This window comes from Brienomyrus brachyistius, chromosome 2, assembly GCF_023856365.1.
Source record: "Brienomyrus brachyistius isolate T26 chromosome 2, BBRACH_0.4, whole genome shotgun sequence".
NCBI classification, from domain to species: Eukaryota; Metazoa; Chordata; class Actinopteri; order Osteoglossiformes; family Mormyridae; genus Brienomyrus; species Brienomyrus brachyistius.
Genome location: NC_064534.1, coordinates 34,315,254 through 34,326,262, shown reverse-complemented (window position 1 = coordinate 34,326,262; position 11,009 = coordinate 34,315,254). Strand labels below are relative to the sequence as shown.

The 11,009-nt window shown below is 39.5% G+C and overlaps 1 long non-coding RNA gene across 1 annotated transcript; it reads left to right on the top strand.

The window, feature by feature from the left end:
* The first annotated feature begins 9,212 nt into the window (after nt 1-9,212).
* Nucleotides 9,213-10,737, top strand: LOC125715744 (uncharacterized). The gene is made up of 3 exons (XR_007384165.1): nt 9,213-9,748; nt 10,236-10,282; nt 10,439-10,737. It is a non-coding gene; the product is annotated as an uncharacterized LOC125715744 (long non-coding RNA).
* The last annotated feature ends 272 nt before the right edge of the window (nt 10,738-11,009 follow it).

Here is an 11,009-nt window from a genome sequence, read left to right as displayed (position 1 = left end):
CATTCAGGCCCATCATTCTGGGACATGCTTTGATTTATTTTGCCATAGTTACTCTTTGTTTTCCTTTGTACTTTGCACTCTACAAGTAAAATGAATAAAAAATAGGCATTATTTTGATATTGTTTTAGTACAGTGACACTAGTATATTTGTTGTTGTTTCCAGGCAACACTGCATGCTGATTTAACGTCTTTCCTTAATCTCCACCCCATTGCTCACACACAGCCAGTATCCCAGTTTGTGGTCAATGAGCTCCTCCTCACTCACCCCAGTCTCCTAGTCCAGTGGAATGTCCAACAGCTTGGGCTCTCAGTTCCTGCGTGTCATGCCCGGCTCGTCCGCTCCTCCTGTGTGCCACGCCCCCTGATTACCCACGTGTTTTCTCCCGATTTGTACCCAGCTGTATCTAGTTAATTTGCTCAGTCCTGTGTATTTCAGTCCGTGTCTTACCTGAGTCCAGTGTCTGTCATTGATGTTTGTATGCGTGAGATGTTTCCCCGTCCGCGCTTCCTAATTAAACTCCCGTTTTTGCCTGTCCGCTTGCTCCTTGCACGCCTTGCCCGCACGATCGCCTGCCTGCTTGTACCCGATCGTGACACTGCGCAGCTCTACAACTCATTACCCAGGGCTCTCGCACCCGGCCACAGTGCCCCTCTCAGGCTCCCCGCTGTATGACAGCACTGCCCCATCGGAAGTTCATGAAGCCTCACAGTACGACGCCTCTCCCCACGCGCGCTTAGCCACCACCGGGACTCCCATCACTCCTCCTTCCCTGTAGGGCGGCGCACTTCCATTATTATTACAGTTTCTACTGTCACTCTGTTGCTTTTCCTGGTGCTGGACTTTTGACAGATAAATACATTATTTGTTGCATTCAGTGACAAAAGATTGGTCTGTTTAACACCCTCAGTCTCCACCCTATGAGCCCCTTGTTGGCGGCAGAATCAGGAAGATGTCGGAGAAAGCAGAGGTAAAGTGAATAGTCACCTCGACAATAATGTGGAAACCGCTAATGGTGATCATGCCTGTGTGGGTGAAATGGATCACCACAGTATAAGCGGATGATGATTATAGACGATTTTTCCCTTTTTCTTTATGTCTGTTTACCATCTAATAGGCATTTTTTTTCTTTGGGATGCGTCTAGGTCAGATACGACCAAAATATTTTTCTCATTTCAGAAGTGAAAAAAAATATTGCTCTCAGATTCTGTTCAGTTGTAGTTTTTTAAAATAATGTACCTTGATTTGTGTTTGTTTAAAATGCCATTACCTGTTGCTTACTGGGCCGCTGAAAATGTCTGGCCCAGCTAAATTTCTTGGTTTAAAAATCTGGCCCAACTACTTTCCAGACCTGGACTAGCCCTACTGAATCATACACTAATGTTATTCTGTTATGTGGGCTGTTGTGATAGGGAGATTTGCTGGATGCTGCACGACGGGTGGTGTCCCTGCTGCAGAATGCCCTGTCTGAAGCAGCACCTAGAGACAGTGAGGGTTGTTGTTATCACCTTAATATTGTATATACGCAATCTGTTATTTCTTAACTAATATAATTGTAAGGTATTCTTCTAATATATTGTGCACAGCCAACAAAAAAGAGAAAAATGCAAAACCAAAGGAAGGCTTTCTTTTCTCTTAAAAGTCTTTTTTCTAAACCAACTGAGAGTCAGTTAGAGGGGTGTTCATTATCAGTATTGTTGCTGGCATTTCTGAAAATGTGCCAATTTTAGTCAAGTGGCTACTTTTCAAATGCAGTCCCTGGCCAAGATGAAGAAAGTTCATGAAGACTACATGATAATATTAAGCACTGACATAACAAACAACATTTTTTACATGCAAAATATACAGGAAATATACACTGCAACAGGCTAGGATAGACAAATAACCAAATACACTTGCAAGCCTGACCACTTTAGACCCCAGATTAGAAAATTGGTGAATGAGCATATATTTTTTCCAAGTTTTGTTTTGCTTTCAAGTTCTCACAAATAAAAAAAAAAAAAGATTTTCCCACTATAGCCAGATCCAGTTTCTGTGGGGGGCGGGGGGGGGGGTGACAATTTGTAGTAATAACTATTTCCTGCTGAAAACCACTGGTAAACTATCCACATGTCTCTGAATATCTGTGAGTCCCGAGACCTCCATGACAGATAGATATAAGTTGCTAGTGTTGATCGGCAGGAAATCTTCTCCAAAGCCCCACCACCACCTCACACCAATCCACCCAGGGTTTACTCCAAATAAATTTGCTGGTAATACAAACCGGATCAACTTGTGGTTTGTGTCCACGTGTACTAGAGACAAAGGCCCTGGTACATTCTGCGTACAACACAGCCAAGACTTGACAACCTTTATATGATGCGCATGGAATCAACCCTATGCATGGAGGCTGCAACTCTTCTCCACCGAACCCTGTAGCCCATTGACTGCAGCCTGCATTGACTATCCTGTAGCCTGCATTTGGTAGATCATTCTTGACAGAAGAAACCAAATTGTCAAGTTCCCTAACACAGAGCTCATACTCTTTTATTCTTCTTAAGATTGTTCTTCTTGAAACACCCATCAGTGTGGCTATGCAAGGCACAGGAAGTTGAGTATGGAGCATTTCTTTCAAACATTGTTCTTCAATCAAAATCTTGGGTCGTCTATTGGTGGCAGCGACTTCCTGTGTGACACATGGGGCTGGACGTTCCAGATGTGCCCTCACAAGGTCAAAGAGCTCTTGCAAAGCCAGGGTGATAGCAGGAGGTACTTCAATGTGATTAGACAGGGCCTGCAGAAGATACAGCTCCTGATGACAAAGGAACTCCAGGTAATCCAAATTTAGTGGAGTCGCGCTGAATCCTATTTCTATTTTATGCAGAAGACTTTCGAGAAGGTGGTATCTGAGCTGTTCACAGAACAAATTATAGTTAATGAGGTGTCAAGATCTTGTCTCTGATCCACACACTAGGCCTACCATTCAAAAGTTTTAATTATGAAAATGAAATGTTTTTGTTTTGTGAGGTGCTTGTTCATGTATGATGATGTAGTGGCTGCTCTGTTTGACCGTGGTAAACCTTTTCACAAACAATATAAGTGAAGAAGTATGACATTAGATCTAAGGACCAGAGTATAATAAAGTTAAATAAAATCCATCAAAAACACTTACTCAGTGGAGATTCCAATGTAGTAGGCAGACAACTTTATGGCTTTAATAATGAGTGTATTTAGCAGCTACAAGGACAAAAGATATTATAAACCTCTCCATTTTAATGCTAATTTAATAAACATTAACAGATAGCACTTAAGGTGGTTTCGCCTATAGTCTGCTAACACTAACCCGAGAACTAATATCTGAGGAGCGTTCTTCCCAGGATTTGAATTTATTAAATTGGCTTTGTGATGTTGTATTAAGAAATTTTATTCACAATGCAATTTACCGTACATTGGCCCATTCTTTTATATACGGTAAGACGAAGCGGGAAATTCGAGCGAGCGAGTGCTGTGCAGACGCGAGCGCGTAGAGGGGATGGGTTTTCAGCACTCGAGCACACGCACGCGCGTGGTTCGACTTTTGGCCCTAATTTAACGGCGAGCGAGTGAGTGAGTGCTGTGCAATCGCGAGCGCGTAGAGAGCATGGATTTTCTGTTTTTATGCGCACGACTTTTGGCACTAATTTAACGCCATAGAAATGTGTGTTTAAAAGGGGAGGAGATCGGGTTGCAGCGCTGGTGTGAGCGGTTTCTCCGGGCAGTTCGCTCGAGGCTAACGTGGCTTTGGGAACGTGGTGTACCCGTCACCCATGCCAGGGAAGAAATCAAAACCGAAATGCTAGGAATATGGACTTCATCTTACGTCAAGCGTTTTCCCCTCCATTGACGCCCATAAAGAAAAGGCTTAAAGTCCATATTCCTAGCATTTCGGTTTTGATTTCTTGTCAGGTAAGTCTTTATGGCCAGATACATTCGCGAGAAATTTGGTGATTTGTGGTGACTGTTTTAATACATTAAGTTGCGTTACGCATTTTCACATTAAGCGTTTTAGAATGTCCCGTGGCAGGTATCCCCTTCTATTGCCCTAGGGAGGGTTGTAACCCTCGTCTGTATATTAATAAAGAATAATCCTTCTATTCCTGTCTCATGTATCTGGACCTCCCCAGCAATTTAACGAAATTTGGTGGCAGCGGTTACAAGTGAACCCGTTTAAGTTTAGCGCTCATACTTCCGTCCATATGTTTAAGACCCACCTTGGCTGACTTAGCTGACATGTCCTGATTTCATAATCTTCAAATTTGTAATCTTTTCTCCTTCATCTAACTCCATGTTTTTAACTTCTTGTCATTTTCTTGCCGTTTGACTCATAGAAAATTATCAGACTTAAATGACACGTCAGCCTGTGCAGACAGCGATTTCAATGTTTTAATAAATTGGCCAGCAGGTGGGGGCAGTGCTCAATTTCATTAATGCCATTCAGAAAACTTTCAGGCTTTATGTCTTAATGAACAGCCTAGAAAAGGACAAAGCATTATATTACTGATGCATACAGCAGATCCCCAACTCAGGCTGTGTTGCATATTCTTAACAGTGCTACAGTATGTTCACACAGCCAGTACAAACAAACTTGCAAGATCTAGACCAGGGGTCACCAACCTTTTTAAAACGGAGAGCTACTTCACGGGTACTGAGCCATACGAAGTTTGATATCAGTTTTAAACGCCCTCCTAAACATGTCTAAACTTCATGCATGATAAACATGTTTTAAATGCTTTTTTATATTCAATTTCAAATCTATATAAATGCAAATGTGATAGATTAGAAACAGGACAAAATAAAATTTTAGATGATGTTCGCTGGTGAGTTGTGCTATTTTATAGAACAGGTCCACGGGCAACTCATGTGGTCATTGGGGGCATCCTTGGGGCACCATGTTGGTGACCCCTTATCTAGACCTACCACATCAGGTAGGAAGGTGCCTATTTCTACCAACTATTCAGACCATCAGACCCAAACCATACATTCAGTCATGCACAGGCACTCCACCAGAGGGCTCTACATTCTGTCCTACATCTGCTCACCTGTTAGACCCACACTCAGTCTCCATCCTGATTTCTACCTACTACTCGGACTATCTCACCAAAACCAGTCCTGTGGCCTGTTCTATGAAGCGGGGTTACTGGCTTATTGGGGAAACTTGTCGGATTTCTTGATCGGGACCTTCAACTGCTCTGCCATAGAGAGCATCCTAACATGCTGCCTTACGGTCTGGTATGCGGGCTGCTGGTGGCCTCCTACCACTCTGCCATAGAGAGCATCCTAACATACGGCCTTACGGTGTGGTATTCGGGCTGCTGGTGGCCTCTATGACTTTTTTTGTAGACAGTCCATCTGTGTGGTGCTGTTTGCACGAATTGTTTTGGGAAATGCACTTACAGTTTTGCAGATGTTAAGGGTGATTCCAGAAATGCATCAAAGCAACTGAGGAACTGCAATGTCACTGTACAGTTACTTATAATGGGCGCCAATGTAATGTGTAGAGTGGCAAATAAACTGATTCACCATTTACTCTCATGTACATCACTTAAAATGCTTGTTTTAAATGCAAATGTGTGAATGTAAATCTAAGCAGTAAAGCTACAATTTACATTCTGTTTGCATGGTGGAAAGAACATTTAATCTGCCTTTTAAGTGTGATTAGAAGATCTAATGCCTGTGTGCTTGTAATAAGATGGTCGCTGGTTCAAACCCAGCCACAGCACATCTCTGCGTCCTTGAGCGAGGCCCTTAACCCCCAGCTCACTGGGCATCACTATGGGTGGCTGCCCTTCGCAGACAACTTACTCTGTTTACTCTAAAAAAAAGAGAGCAAGTTGAGAGAGAAGTTAAGACAATTTCTCCACAGGGACCAATAAAGTATCAATTATTATTACTGTATGAGAGACTGTCTAATATCAGATAGATAACAGACTCATACTGTGCTGAGCTTGTCTGAGAGAGATGATTAGCAAATGCTCTCCCACAGTATCTCAGCACTCTGTACAAAGAACTTTATATGCTCAGTATCTGCTCCTGTTTATCTAATTGTTCTCATTTTAACTGGATGTTAAGGAGTAAATTAATAAACGTCATGTAAGTGCACATTAAAATGCTTTTTCACTGTTACTTAAGTTCCCATGTGAACAGCCAATCAGATCAGCCTGATGTGTGTCTCTCTGTTTCCTCTCTGTTTCCTGCCCTTTCATCCCGACCACGACCATGATCTCTCACTTAGCAGCAGAGCAGTTTATTCTAAACAGTGGAAGCACAAAAATGTTCAGACTCTTTGGTCTTCTCATTTTCATTAGTAAGGCCCTATAATATAAATTATTTTGGGATTTTAATATTTTCATTTATCTGTATGATGTGATCAGTGGAATTTGGCCATTTAATCTGCATCATAGTTAATAGTTATTTAGATTACTATTATATGTCTTATTTGATTATGATTTTTTTTGTTTTTCTGTTTTTGCAGACACTGCACTGACTACAGATGTTGTTCAGCCCAGTCACCTGATGAGGGTTCAGCTTGGAGACAGTGTGACCCTGACATGCTTCTGTCAAGGAGAAACAACTTTTGTTACTTTGTTTAAGCAAGCTGTTGGTCGGAAGCCCCAGCCCATGGCGAAAGCACTTCTCTACGTACCTGGTGAATTTTACAAGGAATATAAAAGCATAAAACGTTACTCCTTACTGAATGCAGAGGGGAGTTTTAACCTCACTATTTCTAACGTGGAGCCGTCAGATTCTGCAGTGTATTATTGTGCTGCTGTGTTTCTTCATGAGGTCACCTTCGGGAATGGAACCTTTGTCATAATCACAGGTAAATGAGATTCCAACTATTTTCATATTTGCTTTATTATAATGTCAGTAAGATTATTCCCTGCAAAATAATTTTGACAGTTTAGTTGTTTGTCAATATAAAATTAGCAAAGATACCTTATTGTCTGCTTTGTTCCATAAATGTTTTTCTAAACATCAAACAAAAATCATTCATTATTATTATTATTATTATTATTATACAATTTGTTGCATTTTGCTTGCTGTCAGCCAAAAGCCTAACCTTCTCTTTATACAGATGTTAATGTTACACATTGCAGCCTCTTTAAAACAAATAACATAAAAAAATGTTTGAGTTGTTATATACAGTATAGGACTGTGCAAAAATCTTAAGCAACAAAAGAAAATTATTTTTGACGTTATTTATCTGAGCAGTCAGTGTGTATTCACTCTGAAAAAAAAAATGCATGATTTAACATATGAACTAGGGATGTGCACCATTCAGAACTGATTTGAGAATGAAATTCTCAAATACGTATCCTAAAATTCAGGATTTTGAATACATATATGAACTTGAATTTCAGTTCATTTTGTTAATCTGAATTACATTTGAATTGTGGTTGAAAACAGGTTGTGGCATTGAAATTTATATTTGAATTTAAAGAAGAAGAACGAAAAAGGGTTTGGATTCAAATTCAAGTTCATATACGTACTGTAGGTGTAGCTTTTAACTAAAATATGAACTTTAATTTAAATATGAATTATACATAAACACATTAACATTGTTATACATCATTGTTATAAAAATGTCGTTTTGTAAAGAATGAAATAATGCAACATTTGAAGTGTCACCTAAAATAATAATTATACTGTCATTTTGTGCACCATGGTGGATCTGCTCATAGGAAGAGCTGAGTGTCTCTCCTTAAAAGTCAGTGTTGGCTGCAGTGACGGCAGTTTCTAACCTAAGAAACGTCCCAAACACTTTTCCTGCATCAAAAGTCAAACTAGTCCCTATTCCTGCCATGAAAGGTTCACATAATGTCACCGATACCTGAACCAACCATGTTTATCAGAGGATGCCAACCCTTTGGCTGCAGCTTTCTCTGCACACGCTGAGAGAGTCTTCAGTGTAGCAGGAAAAGATTTCAGGCCAGAAGATTGCAAATTAAATCATGAAACCTTTGAAGATATTATGCTGAATAAATGTAATAATAATGAAAAATTAGCAATGTGTATTGGAATAAAGCATAATTGTATTTGCCATGACGTTTTGCTTTTCGCTGTAGTGCTATGGTTGAACGGAAAAACTTACTTTTGTGTGCATAAGAAAATAAATAGGAGGAACTACGAAACCAAGTAATTCCTTTTACTATGTATACTTTTTCTTTAATGTTAAAAGATAGACAAACTAGTAATGGGCAAACAGCTCTTCGGCTCTTGAATTAAATTATGCAGGTACTACAGCAAAATGCTCAAAAATACCAAAACACATCAAGAGCTAAATATGCAAAAACAATAAATACCTTCCTGTGGAAAAGGGGCAACATAAACCAAATGTAAAGTCACGAAAATCATGAAAATATAAAGTACACTTTACACACTTCATTTCTTTGAATTGAAATTAATTATATTCATCTACCTTCATACATTAATACAAGACATTATATGATTATAATGTTTGTTATTATCATATAATTTTTATTTAGGTATTATGTAGGTGCAGTTAATGTATAGTGTTACCTGATATATACTAATAAGCAGTAATACAATAAAAAGAGAGAAGAATGTCAGCTGTTCTCCAAGAAGTTACTGATTTCTTGGATGGCTAGAAGAACATCGATTCAGTTCCCAAAAATCTGTAAGAACAATTTTTGAGGATCTGTATTTTCCATTGTTATTCTCAAAGGGCTGTCATCATGACTATTTTGCTTTTCAGGTAAAGACTCCAACAGCAGGACTGTGGTACAGCAGCCTGTGTCTGACACATTGCAGCCAGGAGACTCTGTGAGCCTGCAGTGTACGATAGAGACTGGGAGCTGTGCAGGAGAACACAGTGTTTACTGGTTCAGACATGGATCAGGAGAATCCCTTCCTGGAGTCATTTACAGCCATGGAAACAGCAGTGATGAGTGTGAGAAGAGCCCTGAGGCTGGATCTCCTACACGGAGCTGCGTCTACAGCCTCCCCAAGGGGAACCTCAGCCTCTCCGATGCTGGGACTTACTACTGCGCTGTGGCCATGTGTGGGGAGATGCTGTTTGGGAACGGCACATAGCTGGATATAGATGGTAACACCCAGTGTGGGGAGATGCTGTTTGGGAACGGCACACAGCTGGATATAGATGGTAGCACCCAGTGTGGAGAGTATATCTGCTTCAAAGTTTTATTTAGCTTATTCTGCTATTAAGACATTTATTTCTTTTTTTAATGTAATGAATTTTCTAATTTAAGTGCTTAAATTAAATTACACAGATGTTAATTTAATAATTATCCATCCATCCATCCATTTTCCAAACCGCTTATCCTATTGGGTCGCGGGGGGTCCGGAGCCTAATTTAATAATTATTTCAAATATTAATATCCATCCATCCATCCATTTTCCAAACCGCTTATCCTATTGGGTCGCGGGGGGTCCGGAGCCTAATTTAATAATTATTTCAAATATTAATATAAATTGTTAAAATGCAAAATACTAGAAGTTCATGTTAAAAATGGACTATTTACAAAACAACTGCTGTAATGTGTTATCGATTTGATCTTTAACTAATGTAATGTAAGCAAATGGGAAATGTGTCTCTATATCATTATGCTGAAATCTATCTCTTTGTTACAGGCTTTCAGAAGCTGCTGGATCCTCTTCACTCTGGCTTGCTGATAGTTTTATCTTGCAGCATTATTCTGAACGTTGCTCTCATTTGTATAAGATGTAAACTGACCTGTACACACTGTGCAGGTACGCTGCCCGGCTTTATGCACTCAGAAGGACAAAATGTAGATTTTAACAAATTATAGAAATATAAAATTGTTTTATGATAGATAACATTTTCATATTAAAACCACTCTTGCAGGTAATACAGTTTTAAAATCCATTATTAAATCTCACCTTATTTATATAAACCTTTTTGTACTGTAAGATTTACATTTTTGTATTATATCTTTCATATTTTGCAAAATCTATTGAAATATACATGTTGCAATAAGTTGCATATCAATAACTTTTATTACCAAGATCTCCTTTATAGCAATTTTATTATATATGATATATGAGAACAAATGACACGTATCCAAACATGCACACTTAAATTGACAGAAGTCATTTTTACTTTCATTTTTGAGACAAAAAGGATGTTGATTGCTTGAAAATTTGGAATGTTATCTGACCACGGTATGATACCGTGCGAAATTAAATAATATATTGATGTGTTATATATTTTAAACAGATGAAAAGAACAGTGATATATCAAAAGTGGAATGGTCACGCAAGCAAGTATGTAATAAATATTTCAAATTACAAATCGTCAGTAAAACAAATGAACCTCAGACTGATTTCCATCCTGGGATCAGCATTTTAAGTGCTATTTGTGAAAATAGGTAATAGCAAACCGATTTGATCCATCCAATTCTGCCATCTTTGTCTCCACAGTGCCATGACGAGGACACACTGAATTACGCTGCCCTGAACCTTAAGAAGCCAAAACCCAGGAGACAGAAGAAAGACGGGAATAATGACACTCTGTATTCTGACCTCCGCTACAGAGATTATGAATAAAGATGCTTCTCATTCATGTCAGTCACACAGAGTGTTCAGGGTGTAGCTTTAATAATGTTCAGAGGAGGGCAGGGGAGCCAGTGCTTCTGAGACTGAATCACGGGATTTTACGGAGCACCGGTGCTGAGTTTGGTGTCAGTGTGTTTGGGGCGCATTTTTACTGGAAGTGCAAATGTTCAAGCCAGACTGGGGGCTGAGGGAGGGGGAGAGGGGAGCCACAGAGATTATTTCTTCATGGCATGGGGGGGAATAAGCGGCTTTAATGTTGTGGAAAGGCTGAGTTGCTGCAATCAGTTCTTTGATGTCACACATGCTTACTTGTCTCCCTTGTGTACCATGCTGAATGGTTTGGGGCAAACGCACAGGGACTGATCGATTATATTAAACAGATGAAAGAAACTGAATGAAAATTTCAAGTGTTCTTAAATTACGTTTTTCATTTAAT